The 18726-nt window shown below is 42.2% G+C and overlaps 1 protein-coding gene across 3 annotated transcripts in view; it reads right to left on the reverse strand.

The window, feature by feature from the left end:
* Positions 1 to 7731, reverse strand: part of nfasca (neurofascin homolog (chicken) a) — an 81006-nt gene extending 73275 nt beyond the window's left edge. For 2 of the 3 annotated variants that reach the window (XM_034082269.2, XM_034082268.2), the window contains exon 1: positions 7549 to 7730. The gene's annotated coding sequence lies outside the window, so the exon portion shown is untranslated. Of the gene's footprint in view, positions 1 to 7548 lie in introns of all 3 variants that reach the window. The other variant, XM_034082253.2, reaches the window with a different exon arrangement.
* Between the last annotated feature and the right edge of the window lie 10995 nt (positions 7732 to 18726).

Raw genomic sequence — 18726 nt, forward strand, 5'->3', positions numbered from 1 at the left:
AGATAGAGAGAGAGAGAGAGAGAGAGAGAGAGAGAGAGAGAGAGATAGAGAGAGAGAGAGAGAGAGAGAGAGAGAGAGAGAGAGAGAGACACTTTTAGCGATATCTTATGCTATCCGCACAATATATATCATATGAAAGCTGAGAGTCCACATATTCTATTGGTATAAGTGTCATCACAGTGCGATCAAAGCTCACTCTTAACCCTGTGTTCTAGTGTGATAAATAAAAGAACATTGTACCTTGAAAATCAATGCATTCTAATAGCGGGTACATTTGACCCCTGGCGGCTCTAGTGTTAAAAGAAGGTGCTAGAACAATCATTGTCATCACTTTGTTAGAAAAAGTGATGGGGACTCTTTTGGCAGATTTTAAAAAACAATACCCCCCCCCCAAACATTATGCAGTATATACATACATACATATGCTACAACAAGTGCAGTAAGTATGCTACGCTGCTGCCAAGCATTTCTAACAAATGATCCTAATGCAAAGTGGTGGGGAGAGTGTCCCCAGCGTCCCCACCTTGAATGAGGCCGATGAGTACTATGCTCTATGACTGAAATGATGTTTACTCTTTGAAATCTTAGTGTATTTGATTGATCAGCTGTAAGCAGAATCCAACGGTATCAGCACATCATATCGGTCAGACACACTCTCCTCCCGTTCCCTGTTCTCTATTCATACAGTCAGAGGTCTCAGAGGAGTCTGAGCCTGCAGCAGTACCAGGCTCCAGGTCTGTTCCCTGAGCACCCCCCCCCTCCATCCTCTATGTATCCTCTCCGCCTGGCAGCCTGCCAGACAGCGCTGTGCCATCGCCCTTTAGCCAGACGCTCACTGTTCTATTTTCCTCCCTCCATCTTAGTATGTGCCTCTCTTTTTCCTGTCTCACTCCTCTCTACCATCCATCTTCTATCCTGCCGCTCCTCTCTTCCCTCCATGCGCTCTCAAGGAACAGCAGCTCCTGAGAGGCCTATCAAAACAGAAGCTGCTGAAAAGCATAAAGCGATGGACACTTGAATGCACAGCTCAGGTAACCTGAGAGAAGCTGCAGACAGATGGAAGATGGGAGGGAGAAAAGGTTTTCCATTGAAGGACGATAGTAGAGTGGAATGATTTCCATGCAGCCATAACCAAAGAGACAAAAAGAGATCACTCTTTCTGTAGATGTCTTTGCCTCTCCAAAACTAACAGACCCACTGATGAATTAAGCAGTTTCCCATTTCAAATCAGTGTCTCTGCGCTGTGGTTGACAGACGACAGACGTCCTGCCAATGTCTGCTTAGCTTGTTTCTCTGATAGCGTAAGATCCCACGGTGCAGGAGGATTAAACTGTCAGCTGAGTTATCCTAAGAGCTCTTCTCATCTCCAAACCAAACAGACTTAGTATGTTAAACCAGTGAAACACTGTATAGGGAGTTTTACGTAAACAATCGGGCTACGAGCTAAAGGCTATCATTAGCTTAGCCTGCGACTCTGATTACTTAAGATCCAGCCGTCTAATAACTCAAGTTTAAAAATATATATAGTTAAATACACCAACATCTCAACAGTGCTTGGTGAAAAAGTTACTTCAAACTTCAAATGCATGACAGCTTCTGGCACACAACCTGACTCATGCCCACAGGGGATATGATGACACCAGATGAAACACACCGTTCCTTTGAATAAAGTTACAGCTCTCTCTGGGTGTGAATAGTACCCCACTCAGAAAGATATACAAATTAGGGCTAGTCATTTTTAGACATTTGAATGCGAATAGATTGCATATGTAACCTCTTACCGGCACCCTACTGACCCTCTAGCTTAGGGTATCAAATGTTTTCGCCAGAATACAATTAAAATCTCAAATATACAGAATTAAAAAAAACACAACTACCATTGAATTAGTGCATCCTGTATCATATCATAGGGGTATCAATCAATCAATCAATCAATCAATCAATCAATCAATCAATCAATCAATCAATCAATCAATCAATCAATGTTTATTTATATAGCCCAATATCACAAATGTTACATTTGTCTCAGTGGTCTTCACAGTGTGTACAGAATATCAGTATGACAATACGACACCCTCTGTCCTTAGACCCTCTGTCCTTAGACCCTCTGTCCTTAGACCCTCTGTCCTTAGACCCTCACATCGTACAAGGAAAAACTTCCAAAGAAAACCCAGTCAATGAGGCCCTGGAAGATGGATGGACAACACGACACGCTGTTGAGCAGGGCAGTCCTCCTGAGTCCCTCACACAGTCAGACCGGATGCTGACCTGAGGTTCAGGCAGGGGCGCCGTAAGGGGGTGAAAGGTTAGGACGATTCTAAGGGCCCGTGACTGACAGGGGCCCAAACTATTTTAGAACATAAAGAAAAAAAAATTAAATAACCAATGTGATATCTTTTCATGGGGCCCTGGCGGCGCCCCTGGGTTCAGGTGGAGTATTAAAGCCCACACTACCCCAGGAGAGCGATGGTTCTGATCCCTGCATGCACCTAGACAGGCACACCATGCCAGGTGAATACAGTGAAGCCAGCAGGCTTCCCTAATGCAGACTTAAGTTACCCATCTTTCCCACAATCCACTTGGCTTGGCCACATCCCATCTGCACGGGCTGCTCCATTTAACCAAAAGGCAGCCAGGGTAGAGGTTCTCTGGGAAGCCGCCACATGGCCTGCTGCCTGCTGCTGCTGCGTAGTGTGTGCACTCTTTATACCGCGCTTTGATTCATAAGGGTTTCTCAAGGCTCAGATGTATTCTAACCGATGTCTCACTCCCTTGTATTGGTGTATCCAGTATGTTTTCTGGTCAGAATAGAGCAGCCTCTGAGACGGCATCAACAGTAACCCTTATGTCACACAGCTCATCTGAAGGAATGACCCTGAGCTGTTTAAATCATAGCAACATGTACAGTAGTGCACACAAAATACTTATTTAGCCACAACCTGAATAAACAGTTTGCTCTCTGACTTTTTATATCAAGGAGATATATGGAGATCATTTTCTAGAAGTCTCGGCTGGGGCAAGATGTGGAGCTTTGTTATGATTGTTCTTAATGTACTTCACCCGCACACCTAAGAATACATAGGCATTTCCTGTCTGCTAAAACCGATTGGATGGTTATATGTAATGTTTGATAGTGATGAAGTATGCTAAATATTAAATGAAAGGATGCTTAAAGACTCCATCTGTAACTCAATGTGTAATGTTCTGTGTGAACACATATTCCTCACACACTCAGTGAATGTCTCTGAGAGCATGAAGGAAACATGTCTTGTGTGATCCAACACTGACATCTGCTGGTCAGAGACCTGAAGTGCAGCATTATTTCATCAAAGCACTTCCAGCAGAGCCCAGGGTTTTCAGAAAGAAGCTTAACGGAAATGATTAAAGGATTATGGCTTCTTATTTGATAGCTTCCATGCTTCCCTTCAAAGAGTACTGACCTCAAATTCAGATGCTTACTCCAAAGAAGCCCAGTTTGTATTCTGCCTCCTCCTGCACGGTTTATCACATGGTATCTGTTGTGTTTGTGTATATTTATACATAATATAAATAAAATATATTAAAAAAAATCAGATTGACCCATTTTAGAATTATATATATTACATTATAATTATTGATGCATTAAATTATTGATGCATTAAAGTGTTATCACAGCTGGTAAAGCTGAAGCTAATTTTAATTCCTTTGTATACTGCAGGGTAGCTTGTGAATTTACTCCAGACTAAAGTCTTATTTAGGTGTATTTAGATTATATTTCACATCATTAATCAAATCTAAAGTCAAATCAAAAGTAACTAAAGGTATACGATAAATGAATTACCTGAATTGTAGTGGGGTCGATGTACAAAAAGTGGAAATACACAAGTCCCTTAAAAGCGTACAGTACTTGAGTAAATGTACTTAGTTACTTTACACCACCGAGCCTTCTTGTATTGACATAAATCCACAGCAGCACACAGAATGTCTTGAGTGTCATCATGTGTTCCATGGCTCCTCTGAAGGCCTCAGACAGAGTGCTCATCAGATCCTCTAACAGGGTTAATTTGATAAACCTTCCTCAACAGACAGAAAGACAATCAGGACCCTTTTGCAGTAATCAGTGAGAGTTTAAGTTCTCTTTCCAGACCTTTCTTATATTGTTGACTCCCTACTTACCATGATCCCTTCAGGACTACGAAGGGCAACATTAACATGCTTGGAAAGTGATGAGGGGAACAGGCATAAACACGGATGCCTTTGAAAGAAATTGGACATCATAGAAGTTCCCAAGCAGACGTTGCCGATGCATAGCCAACAGCTCATTTAGAAAGCCTATGTGAGTGTGTGTCCATGGTGTTGTCTCGCACGCACGTCTCTCTGCTCCCCCCCTCTCGTCCATCAAAGGAAGTCAGTGAAAGCGCTGACACCTGACGCCCTGGGGTCAGATTTCAGAACATATACACATGTGGCACGTTGTTATGGGTTTGTTGCCGTGTTCATCTTTCTTCATAACCTACCAGATCACATTCAGTACAGAACCCCCCATAAACACGGCTGCTCTCCGGGGCCCACCAGAGAGGGCCTCCAGGTCACGGCAACATGGAAGAGGTTCTGACCAACCCGACATCTTTAATTCATAGTGGAAATAACATATTCCATTCAGAAGCAGGGCATGCTCTGCTGGATCTAGATCTGCAAGTCCCAGGCGCCTGTCTCCCCGCCATCTTTTGACTATGGTTTGAAATATACATAGTGAAAAGCAAAAAGCATCACCGTCTATTTCTGTCATCAGAAAGAAGACATCGACATGTTAGCTGCGTCCTCATTCAGGAACTAGATCCTCAGTCATGAAGAGCGAGGTTTCCTCCCCAATAGGACAGTCTACCTGACAGATATATACTCTAATGGTGCATTCAGGTACTTCTTGTCAACTTATTGTTACACAGGTAAACAGGTGGGCACTCAATTATCTGTGGGGCAGCAACAGCGCCTGTTCAATGTGCAACGTAGAAAATATGCTCGACGTCAGACTATGAGCTGATCCGTACTCATCTACCCTCGCATACATATAGACAAGGATAAGCATTTCTAATGATGTACCAGCTTAGTGTGGCCTGCAGAGGTCCTCAAGTGAGGGATGACATTGATAACACTATAAAAATATCTACATCTTTGTCTATCTTTAAAAAGAACTTAAATGTACACGTCAGAGATAGAATACACTGAATGTAATATGTTGTGTTTTGATTGTGTGCTTGCTACGGCTTATTGGGCTGTCCCATTTCACATGCCTCTATCGTGTCTCATGACTGTACCTGTATTTGAACTTGTGAATACATGAAAATGAAAAAGTAGTGTGGTCTGACTATGGCAGAGGTGCCTGTGCACGCGTTAGTCAGTGAATTCCGTGAATCGGAGATCAACGTGTGACACCCATTCAGCTTTCATTCAAAATGATGTTTTACCACGACTTGAAAACATGTTGTGTTCGTGTAAGAGTTGTGTTCATTTATTTGGATTTAGCAACCTAGAATACTTTTAGATGGTCATTGAGACCAAGTTAGCGTTTCTTATTTACATGCGTGTCTCTTTTAAAAAATATATTCTTTACGTCGTCCTTCTTATTTGTCATCATTCATTATTTCACCAATAAAGGTATCCTTAAAAACACACTAACACATAGTTGCTTCTGTCCCGGCCTCTTTCTGGGAGGGTCTGGGTTCAGACACTCCCTTTATGACATTCTTTATATTTTGAATAAAAAGTGCTACATTGAAAGATAAAACTCAATATTTGCATTTCTAAGCTCAATTAAATAATGTCCCTGTATAACTTTTATATTCTAGATACATGATTCAACATTAATGATTGAACACTTTGAAATGATGAAGTTTGAAAGCGGACTTCTCAGAGCTCTGATTGGTCAGCTAGGCACACTCCCCAGGGACAGCTCCTTGTTCAAAATGAATGCAACGTACTTGTGTGTCCCACCTTGTCTCTCAGGCTTTATGTTTGAAAGTCTTCACATTAGCTCACACCGCCTTCCTCTCTGCATGGCTGGCTGCATGCATTCGGCTCTGATTACACGGGTCAATATGCAAACCTTTCTATACCTTTCAGCCCCAGCAAAGCACTACAGAACAGCCTATACAGCACACTAGGAAGATCAGAGTCCTATAAGTGTGATAGGTCATAGGAAGTCACAGTTCAACACCACAGACAGAATCTTACTGTATCAACCCATTCACGACACGCAAGACATTAAGAATGATTAAGCTCTTCATAAATGTTATGTATTATTATTAAATCTCCAAAAATGTATTAAGATGATGATGATCATCATACTGAAGTACTACCCACCTGGACAAAGGCAGCTACATGTAGCTCCACCTCAACATCCAAAGTCCTCTTGAGTTAACCAATCAGAAACCATAATCCGATATATACTACAGTGTACATTGGATACATCTTGAGTAACTTAATGACTGATTACACTTCTGGACTACTTCACTTGTGCTTTACCGACATTGTAAATGACTGACTTTTCCTTGTAATTGAGTAGTAGGCTATTATAGAGTGGCATGGAACCTTTGGATCCATAGCCTAATGACGAAGACAGATATAACTCAATAGTTTCCAGGAGATCAATCCAATGCATGAAACATTATGCACACCGCTCAATAATAATACACACTAACAAACTAAAACATGGTATTAGTCAATGAAAACAGTTAGAAGAGAGGAAACCCCATTGTCACATCCTTCAGGTCACCATGAGCTCAGGAATGACTGAAACACACTGCTGACATGCAATATTACCAATAACTATAGTAATCATGCTTATAAACATGCTACTGAGTGCAGACAGGCTGTGTGGGAATATTATAGAAATAATATATAACTGGTTTTGAGATAAATGCCATAAAGTACAAGGTCACATGTGACGTTCTGTAGCACAACAACGCAGACTTATTATAATACTGCAGGAACAGACTTTCTGTCTATTCTGTTAGAGGACACTGTAAAAGGGACTCTGAGTGTTTAGTCGAGCAGTCTCCCTCACATTGAGAAGAGCTCTGATCCACTTCTGGTCCACTTCCAGCTCCGAGGCAGACTGACTCACCCAGCCCGGGGCCTAACCCAACAACCAGACAACTTACAGCCCTTTAAATGTCCCCGTCCGCCCGTCCTCTCAATGACACTTCCCCTCAGACAGCCCACTCCCAGCCGGGCCTCTGCAGGTGCAGACGGCAGGCCGGCCCGCTCACTGCCCCACACTTTGGTACCTTTATTTGCGATTTGCGCAGAGCAGCAAAAAATCCCACGAAACAGCAGCATCATCCAGAAGATGCGCAGAGAGAGGCGGGGGCCCGCGTGCACCGGGAGTGGGAAAACACTGCATTGAGACTGGACTATACATCGTTCCGACCCTCCTAGACGGGACCGGAGCAGCATGTCATGTTCAACACCTTCTGTTTTCATCACCACCCGGGTCTAGCCCCGCCGGAACCGGGACACCACACGATGCGTCAGTGTGCTGGGACTACAGCAGAAAGTAGTTCCGTTTACCTGAGCCGCTCCACTCCTCTGGTGCTACCGGCTCCGTCACCTCCGCAGCGGCATCAGAACTGTCCCCTCCTCCTCGGTGCTGTCGGTACCGGAGGTCTGACTCCGTGTTCCCGTCACTGCGGTGCAGGTCTCTCCTCTCCCCTCTCTGGTGGACTCTGTGCACTCCCCCCTCCTCCAGCTGCTCTCGCGCTGCTCCGCAGGTGCCAATCCCCGGTTGTGTCAGCGCGTGGACACGCTGCACACGTAACCAGGGGAGGTGGAGAATATATAATAATATCCAATAATACTTTGATCATAAAACTAAAGTTGAACATTATAGTTGTACCATTTCTGATGCAAATAGACTTAGTAGGCTACCAAATCCCAGTTGCAGAGGTGGATATTCAGATCCTTTACTTACAGTAAAAGCATTAATACACTGTAAAAATCCTGCATTGAGAAGTTCAAGTCAAAATATTTAGGTAAAATCCGAAAATGTACTCAAAGTATTGGGAGTAAAAGCACTCGTGGCAGAAATAAAGCTCTAAAATATTAAAAAGAAATACAAAATATGTAAATGGTGAAGCAGCAAATCTTCACATTTGAGAAGCTGCTGAGTCATTCTACAGAAAAGGTGGAATCTGGGTGATACAAGTCTGCTGAAATATATTCCTTTTAAACACATCTAACACCTGTTGAAGAGCAATAACTAACTCTTAACTTGATGAATCCACAACAAGTAGAGCTTAAAGTATTTTTATTATTTGTATACATTATACAATGCTTATTTACATAGGAATGTCACTGTTGTTACGTGTTACCATAGCAGGAAGAAGAGTAACACCAGTGACAATTTGGAGAAAACACTACCATTTTAACAAAATGGCTGCAATGTGTCAGACTCTTAACTCTTCAATACAATACATTTTCCCATTCAAATGTTCACCCCTAGGGCTATGCAATGAGTAACACTAATGACAGACTTGAAAGACGCATGTAACATTTGAAGATAAAATGACACCTTTTAACAAACAAAGTAAGAAGTATCTGACTTTCCTTATGTCTTTGTCCACTGCTCTGCCTCAAATGATCTCTTGTTACAGGAGGCACTTCAGAGACAGTACATTATTTCAAAATAAAAGCGTTTTGTGTAGCAGTAACACCAATGACGTAATTTTGGGTGACTGACATTTATTGGATATTATTATTAATAATTTGCGTTTTTTTTACCATTTCAGTGTTATATTTAATGCTGGTAATGTTATGTAAATAATATGAATGAGATTTATTTATTGAAAAAAAAAAAATGTAATTATAACTATAGGCTCCACTTCCATGTATGATCAAAGTGACAAGGCAGTTCCTTGAACTTGACATTTTAAATAAATAGCAATTTATGTATAAAACAATTTTTTTAATTTTTTTATTTAGTACCATTGCAAAGACAATCTCTATTTATTAAACATATATAATGAATGTGAGTATGTATTAGGTCAACGTCATGTATTTTGGTGTCTGCAAAAGTAAGTGACAGTACTTCCACCTTTTCTGTAGAATGACCCAACTATGAAATGCTTTACATAAAGAAATGCTGCCAATTAAGTGTGTGTCAAGTCAACCCACCATTGTTTCAGGCAATTTAATAATGGATAAATGTACCTACCTCAAAACATCCTATTTTAAAAGTTATTCATAATGTTTGGAAAATAAACTTTCATGTGGACAGCGTTACAAAATGTATTGAACATGTACCAACTATTTACATAAAAACATTTACATACATAACTTGACAGGGATTAACTTGAATAAATTAGAGGTCGTTTCCATACACCTATATTGAGATCTGGCTCTGTCTGCTGGTGGCAGATTTTGCAGCCTTTAGCATGGATTGGGTTGATTTGGCTCCCACTTAAAGCATGGCTCCAAGTCTGCCATCTTTGTCGTCATGAGAGACGACAGTGTCTTGTTTTTGTTTTGTTTAGTCCCACCACAGAAAACACTCGCTCTGCGTCAGCATTTGAGTGTGGCAGGACTAACACAAGTTTGGCAACAGTGGAAAGTCTATCAAACCTGTAAAACATGAACAACAGGGTTAAGTTGCACAATGAATACATACACACACTGGAAATTAGTCTACGTTGTGGAATGAGACACACTTAAAAATATGTGCTGAAATGTCTCATTAAATCAGATTGATTTAAAAGAAGATAATGAAAACATGCTATATCAAACTGGCACGTTGATTAGAGGAAATTGTTCTGATAAATGTGTAGCCTAGCCCAGAGCCATAGAGAGATAAGAGTTACGACACTCTTTGATGTCGCCGCCAGCCGGTCACGTGGTTTATGTATGCCGGGATAGTTCAAAACGCACTTCCGTGGCAATGCTTCTCTATGGCAAAAACAGCACAAACATGGTCAAAATAGTCATAGATTAAACCAACGCTGTTATTTTTTAAAGATTGCTTTCATATTTACATGATGTGGTTACACTTTGTATGGATTGGCAATATTTACAAGTTTCATTATTTAACGATATTTTGAGGGGAAAGTGTGGCAGCACAAGCAGGCTATGTTGCTGTCACTGCCAGGGCAGTCACGTCCGTAGTATAGTTGCGCTGCGCTGTCATGTTCCTCTATGGGACAGACAGACAGCAGCATTGCGTTATTGAATGGTAAATATATATATTGAAAAAACACACACACCCAAGTACTTTTTCAGAATTATTGCATACTTTTTATTGACAGTTTTGCATTTGGAGAGGCAGGGTGACAACGGAAAGCTTGGTAGCCTATTACTTATTAAGAACAGTGTATGGAAAAAGTGATGTGTGTTGGAACAAAACAAAGTCAAATGAAAGAGAAGGAGAACAAAGAGGGTTAGGGTTCAACAGAAAAAGATTAATTCAGCCAAAAAACACAATTTTGATTAATCTAAAGTGTAAAACAATCTTCAACACAGACCAATTTAGTGCCCTTGGACAACAAAATATATGGTGGGGCAAAGAAACGATAAATTAAATTGAGAGTGGGAGACTGAAAATGATTACTATGATAAATATTCAAACTATTTACAAAACTATTTACAGAAGCTCCTGTTGAACCGGTTCAACAGAGCAACACAAACAGGTTTGTCAACAATACAAATTAAAATGACGAGGCCACTTTGCCAGGGGGAGGTGATCCAGCGACGAGACAATAAAGCAATTCATATTAAGTTCTGTTGAGACACCACAGGATATAAAAGCTTCCAAGCCATGACCTCTCCTCACCTTTCACCTGTCTTTCCTCAGGAGACTCAGGTCCTTCAACGTTTGCAGCACAATAAGCACCCACCCACAATTGTTGTTCGCACAAGCATAATTGTGCGGACAACAATTGTGGGTGGGGGGGGGCATTTTAAAAATATTTACAAACAACTATTTACAAAAAAGCAATACAGAACTCTAGTCTAGGGCATCCAGGGGCCTAACCATTTTGAAAAAAACAAGAAGGTTCCTTTGTGAAAGGGACATCCTCTTCATCGGTTTCCTGGGCCCTAAAAGGCAGAGCAAGAATAGGAACAGTGGTGAATAAGGGGAGAGAATACAGTTGGGAGCAGACTGAACAGAGGACATAGCAATATTCATGTTAAAATGTTTGCACAATAAATATTATGGCACTTTCGTTTATATTGCATTTTAATAGATCAGTTGTCATACATAGCATTTGGGTGCTCTAATCGATCCGAGAAGGGGTTCCGGATGTATGGCTCCCCTAAGGACGTAGTCTGGTCAACAGACAAAACCTGTGTCTGACAGAGGACAACAACAGCAGAACACTCTGTCATGTAAGTAATGTTCACAGAGGTGACATGACTTGTTAACATTTTAAAGGGCATCATATTTCCAAGTGTAGAGAATTATGACTCTTCAATGACATTTGAAGTGTGCAGGGGAAACTGATCAAACCTACCTACCCACAGGTACACTTTGAAGACGACCAATATATTGGCAACAAATCAGGAGGAAATTTGAGGTTGAGGCCAGATGCTGTTCCAACAGTATTTATACATCGGCCTAAACCGAAAAGGAGAACATTCACGTCAAGGAGTATGCCTCCAGCTGTCAGGAATAATGACCACACCTATTACTGCACATCAGACATTGGTATGATATATGAAGCTAACAATGTTTCCCATGTTATATCATTCAAGGATAGACGACACTCCTAATGCAACCTTCAGATTATACAGCTTCAAAGCTACCAGGGTTCAGGGATTCTCTGAAGACTCATATACCACATGTAGATCATCTACAGATTTCTTCATACTGTAACATTGCCAATAGACGAACTTAGATGAATGTCACTATAGGAGTGTAGTACCCTTACATGACAATAGGTGCACATGTAAAGGCAGCATACACATATAACAGCCATTGCCTTGTTATTGTTACAGAGATTCAGGGAGATATTGAGGTGGAGTTCCAAGGGAATGAAAGGGACATCACAGACAGAGAGAGTGAGACAGGTGTCAGCAGACTGCCAGGGGCCAGTATGTCAGGGGCCGACAATCAAGAGGCCATCTTACCAGAGATCAGTGTGCCAGGGGCCAGTCAGTCAGGGGTCAGCTATGAAGAGGCCAGTTTGCCAGGGTCAGGTGCTCCAGGGACCAGACTGCCAAAGGCCAGTTGTGACCGGGCTCACGTGGAGGATCTAATGAGGCAACTGAGAAGGGAGAGATGACTAAGAAAGAGAGCCGAGAGGGCTCTGGGAAACCAGAAGAGGATTCATTCGGCATTAAAAATAAAACACAATTTGATTAATCTAAAGTTTCAAAAAATCTTCAACACAGACCAAATTAGAGCACTTGGGCAATCAAAAAAAGGTGGGATACGGTGGGGGAAAGACACCGTGAAAAAAGCAATACAACTAAGGTTCTGTTGTGGCACTACAGGATATAAATGAGAGAGCTGGTCTGCTGGTATTAAGATAATTTAAAAGGGGTGCACTTTACCGTCCATCAGATGAGGTTTTCACCCTTGTTCAGAACGTGGAGCAGCTGTTCCGTGTGAGGACGAGCGATTCCCTCATGGAGTCCTCAAATGCAGTGTCACAGCTGGAACAAGAAGCCATGTTTCTGGACAGCAACCTGCCCTCATGCCATGACCTGAAGAAAAAAATCCTCTCAACATACATCAGGCTGAGGTTAAGGATTGCATCAAAGTGCATCAGGGCTGAGAGGAAGGATAAACATAAAGGGTATCTTGGCAGCAAGAGTCAGAGTAAGAAGGCAAAGAAGACCCAACAGACCTCTGCACATCTAGGCCACTGCCAAACACCTTACTCGTTGCCATCGATGTACTTGGCATCTCCATTCCCAGTCCTCCGTCAGCAGCCTCCAGCCTCCTCTTCCTTCAGCAGCAGCCCCCTCCTTCAGCAGCAGCAGCCTCTGCCAGCAGCAGCAGCAGCAGCAGCAGCAGCAGCCATATGAGGCTGACATATGAGGCTGAATAAAAAAAAGTGCTAATTATTTTTTTTAAAGTGTTTATTTTGTTAAAAATAAACATTTTGGATGCATGACCATGTTTTAGGCTCATCCTTCATTCACTGCTGTAGAGTAGCCTATTCAGTAGGCTATTATATTTTTAAGACTGAATAATACCTTTGAAGAACAATCATTAAATTAGTGTGTATATTACAACACAAAGGAATCTATCCTAGCATGCCATCAAGCATTAAAAAGTAGCGCTAGTTGTACAGTACAGATAAGTTAACACGGAACAGTACAAAAAAAAACTAAGTACAGTCAACATGTCACATAATGAAATGTTAGTATATCCCAAAATGCAATGAAATATTTATCACAGACGCCACCTCATTTCTACTAGTGCTAGCAGTTAAAGAGCCTGTGACACGAGTTTCCCCCATCATCCAAACCCATCAATTTGAGTAAATATTGTCCCCTTGAAAACCGTTACTGAACTGATTTTGGATATTTGTACTTTGATAACCATAATCTGCCCTTCAATGTTGACCATTTTCTGGATCTTCTCGGGGATCCTTCAAGTCCCGCCAAATGATGGGTGACGTCATTGCGGGCACAGCGCTCCAGCTGCACCGTTCAGGATCCCAGTTTCTGCATGTAAACCTTTATATATATACAGTCAGATGTAAACGCACGACGGCGCACACAGCAGCAAGCTCAGACAGCGATGACAGGTTCATGTTGAACGTGTCTGAGAGCTCATGAGGCTGAAGGATCGGTTTATGTTGTATCTGTTAGAAGTTTAGGAATGAGGTGCGTCAATATGGGCGATCATACGGTCATGTAGCCAGTGGGACTGGGACTAAACATCATCCCGGGACTCTCGACCGGCCCACTTCGGTACCGCTAGTAAATTGTCAACGGGGGGAGTGGGGATGTCAGGGGCGGCGGGTGCTGTAGATAGTAAATGTAAATATGTAAATATTTGTGTCACTGCATCCTGGTAAAATACAAATATAATGTATAATGTCTGTGTCTTTGACCTTAGCGCTGCTAGCCACCTGTGCCCTGTACTACGAAGCCAGTTCAACAGACACTGGATATGTTTGAGTAACAAACAAACTAACAACAACAAACTAACACACGAGATCTCGCTAAGCGGTCCTACGACGCTGGTTATCAACTCGGTAAATCAAGCCAGGGTTTCTCTCTCCAGCTGAGAGCGTGTTCACGTCTAAGACACGAGTGGATCTGACTTTAATTACATTTGTCTCGAGTGTTTCGTCAACATAATGTGTTAAATAATACTTCTGCATACAGTCTGTGACACTGTGAGTGTTGCACGGCCAGATACGGCTCAGCTGACTCAGATAAGGAAATATGATATATTATGATATTATATGATCGATGATCTGATTGATGATGTAATATGAATGATAAGTGCGACACGTCGGCGTCTTCTCTGCATACGGCAGTTTAAACTGTATTTCCTTTATCCTGTAATATGACTTGAGAGATTTAAACTCCGCACACTGAGTTGATCTATTTTCTATAGACGCCGGAGGCGGGCAGCGTCAAGTAAAAAAAGTTATTTAGCCTTCTCAAACCTGAGCCTCACGCGCCGCCTATGGGGGATGTGCTAGTTACTTATCCGACCGGCCCACTTCGGTACCGGCCCATCGGGATTCGTCCCGATGACCAGTCCGCCACTGCACCCAGCCCACGTAAACTGTCAACGCGGGGAGCCTCGCTGCGGGGAAACGGTGGACCTAGTGTCCCGATCGGAGTGGGAATAATAATAATAATCCGTGCATTTTATCCATTAATTTCCCCAACATTGTGGTAAAAAAAACACGTTTAATAATCCATGTTGGTGTACTACAACTACAAAAAGCATCAGTTTGTTTTCTCATCAGGAAATGCAGACCGGCACAAACAAACGATTTGTAATCATCATCCTCACGATCATTTAATGTATTATATGTTCGCCGCATTGACATGAAAGCACTAATACATGTAGTTTCATCCACTTGAGTTTACAACTACAAAAATAATCGATTTGTTTTTATATCACATCCGACGGGAGGAAATTCAGCAGCTCCGATTTTTAATCCTAATGTAATCATCATCTTCACCACGATCATTTATGTTTATGTCGCCGAATTGACATGAAAGCACTGACACATATGAATATACTGTATAGTCAACTTCATTAAAACGTTATTAACGTGCCTAAACTCAGTAATTCAGCATTTCTACGCATGAAAACACACTTTGTCCGTGTTTGGCTCTCTCGCCGCACAGAGAAGCGTTCCCGCATTGACGTCACTTCCGGCTTCCCCCAAAACTTCAAAATGAATCGAAGGAATTTCCCCGCGATGATCGAAATTATTGATATTTAACGGAACGGTATCGCTTTTTCTTTTTTAAACTGACGGTTCGAGATGACTAGTAGCCCAATATTTCATTGCACAACAGTTGTTGGGATGCTGTCACAGGCTCTTTAAGTCATATCATACAGAAAAAGCCGACTAAGGATGGCTGACACGGTCAGGTTCAGCAGATAAAAACCAAAATAACAATAAAAACACATAATCAATCTAAATCCTGCTTGTTAGTTACCCAGCATCATTGATATATAAGCTGCTAGCGATTCATTACTGAAATCTTACCTTCAAAGCTGACGAAGTCGCGCTAGCTAACTAGCAGGCAATGCTAGCACAATTGGTTGTAACAACCAAGATAAAATATAGATAATGACGCTGTGCATATACAAATGAAGACCAGTATAAGCATCATAAAGGGCCTCTGATACAATATAGACAGTTGACAATTCAAAAGAGTTCGATATTTCAGCAACTTACCTCTGGAACTAATCGACGCGCCGTAAAGTGAATGAGGTCCAACGCCCAAATGACAATATTTTGAACTGTTTCGATGTCCATACCCCGGAAGTAGGCGCCGCCATTTTTTACAACGGAGGTCTATGGGAGTGTCGTAACTCTTACGGCCCGTCCACACAGCGGCGTGCGTTGACGTCACTTTTAGCCGAAATGCATCGTGGGAAGTGACGTGGAGCGTAGCTGGCGTGGCTCGCTGCAAAAGTTGAGCAATGTTCAACTTTTGACGCCTCAGCGAGGTGTCAGCCAATCGAATCATATGCCAGTACAAGCTCTAGCCAATCAAACCGCTGCTTGTGTGTCAGGGGCGGGAGATTGATGTGATTGGTTGTTGGTCGAGTTTCAGACACGCCCGCCGGCAAGCGTCAGCGCACGCTGCTGTGTGGACGGGCCGTTAGTATCTCTAGGGCTCTGGCCTAGCCTAGAGTGGTGCAGGGATGACGTATTTTTGTAGGTCGACTCGGAAGTAAGCTGCAAGGGTTCCCTCGACAAAAAAGCAACAGGATTTCTCCATAGGATTTTGGAATATTGTAAAAAATAAGATCTGTGGGAAACTAACCTGTTTGATAAATGCACGTTTTGTTCAGCCGGATAATCTCCACATGTCTATCCTACTTTTATAATTTTCGAATCATAAATCTAATCGCCAGAAGCAAAATGCTAACGTTATGCTATAAAGGAACAACAGCAGGGTCGCTGCTTCAACGTCACGCCAATTTAAGATCCATATTCAAAACTACAGATTGTAAATGGTACAAGTTGAAGTGTTTGTTGGAACAGTTTGCAGGAGGCAGGTACTTGCTTTCAAGCAGAACAGGGAAAACAAATTTAGCGGGAGTGTTTACGTGTTCAACGCAGGGCCGCCCCTGGCCAACTTGGGGCCCCAAGCGACATTGTGAGATGAGGCCCCCCCCCCAACCGACAGGAGTGGAAAAAAAGATGTTTTGGAAACAAAGTAGGCTACTTTTCAAATATAATTCCTGTTTATTATTATTATCAACACTTTTTTATGCAGTGAGGTAAATGGTTGTGCATGTATGTCGTTCAGTATGCGTTTACAGGTGAATTAGTCTGCATTTCCTGCCAAATACTAGCCTCAAAAAGATTAAAATATAATTAATGGAAATATACAACTTCTACTAATAATAATAATCATAATCAATTCAATAATATAAATACTATATTATTTTATTATAATATAGTTGTATAGTCAAGACAAAACATGCTTATGACATGCTCAAAAACTGATATTTCTTAAATCTGTGTTCAAACGTAGTTCCCTCTGTCAGCAATGTATCAACAACTACACACACATTTCTATCAGTATTTCTCTGTGTTGTGGTTGACATGATGATGACTGTTAGGAGTTAAGAGGAGAGGCTGAGCATCACCATGAAATGTGCAAATTGACATAAAAATGAATATAAGGGGGAAAAATGTTCCATGTTTTTTAGGCTGTAAACTTGAACTGTTATGTAAGCCAACTAGACAGACAGTCTATCACTCTTCCTCCTGTACATTAGCAGATAAAAGGCATAACATACTTGAATGAATGGTAAATAAAGAATGCTGGAATAACTGCATCTCCATTAGCCTATATGTGCTCTGCAGAGACTGCCTTCTTCATGTCGTGAATTGCAGCTGATATGGCAATTGGCAATTTGACTTATACAACATTCGCAAGTTGTACATTTGACTCATACAATAACCCACCTTCGAGTGATGCTCTAGTTTCTTCAAGTTTTGTTTTTTTTCCCTCTAGCTTGCGCCGGACTGAAACTGTCTTTTCACCGACATCTCTTCACCTGCACTAGTGGCCGTATCAAAGCCGTGATTGGTCAGATGTCAATTCATTGCAACGGTGTCGGGTTACAGACGTGCTCCCCTTGTCACCTCTCACTCTCGCGTGTCAGCCGGGGGTGCGCGGAGAACTGAGCGGAGAACTGCGCACAGCAGCTGAGGCCCTCTGGGCGGGGCCCCCTGCGCAAGGCGGGGCCCCATGCAGCCTGCGTGATTGGCCTGTAGGGCCCTGGTTCGACGTAATGACGTACAACGGCCTCGACAACTTCTGTAGTCCTATTCAGCCACTTGGTAACAACCATCGTTTTTCAGACACGTAAACTCTTCAAACATCACCAGTGGGGTCACTGCTGATGTATTTAATGTTGTAGAACAAAACGTGATCCGTCTCTTCAATGTGTGTCAAACACAGACCTTATTTCGAGCTATTTTCCAAAAACTAGTTAAAAAAAACAGCCGCTTTTACACCAAGTAGGCCTACTTTGCCGTACTTAGTTCCCAGCACTTATATAACTACCTATACTATAGTCCCGCCGAACTCTTTAGTCCCGTAACTCTCCTAGCAGATCGCGTTCACTGGAATAAATCCCTGAGGGAGGATTAGGCAAATTAAGCCGCTGACGTCACTTCCTCTTCTGCTTTAGGTTTACTGGCAGGCCGCAAACAACTTCACGGCGTATTCTGGGTGTTTCTCAATGTCAAGGACGCTTGCTTGGTAGCACATCTTCCGAGTCACTTGCTTCAGAAGCGAGGCAAGAATCCTTCCTAGCCTCGGAAAATTAAGAATTGTGGAACAGGCTAACAGGTGTGCGTCATAAGCGAGGCCCCGCCTTAAATGGAGCGCGATTTCCGCCAAAGATTTGGAAATTGGTCCGTGCGCAAAGCATTGTGGGGATTTTAAGACTGCGGAGACTACACATGTGCAGCCTCGAAATTTCTCGCTACGAAGTATGCCGGCCTCGGTATAATTCCAAGTATGCTGGACATTGGAACAGGCCTTCATCGGCACTCGATGATTTAGTATACTTGAAAT

Source organism: Pseudochaenichthys georgianus, chromosome 5, assembly GCF_902827115.2.
Source record: "Pseudochaenichthys georgianus chromosome 5, fPseGeo1.2, whole genome shotgun sequence".
Lineage (NCBI taxonomy): Eukaryota > Metazoa > Chordata > Actinopteri > Perciformes > Channichthyidae > Pseudochaenichthys > Pseudochaenichthys georgianus.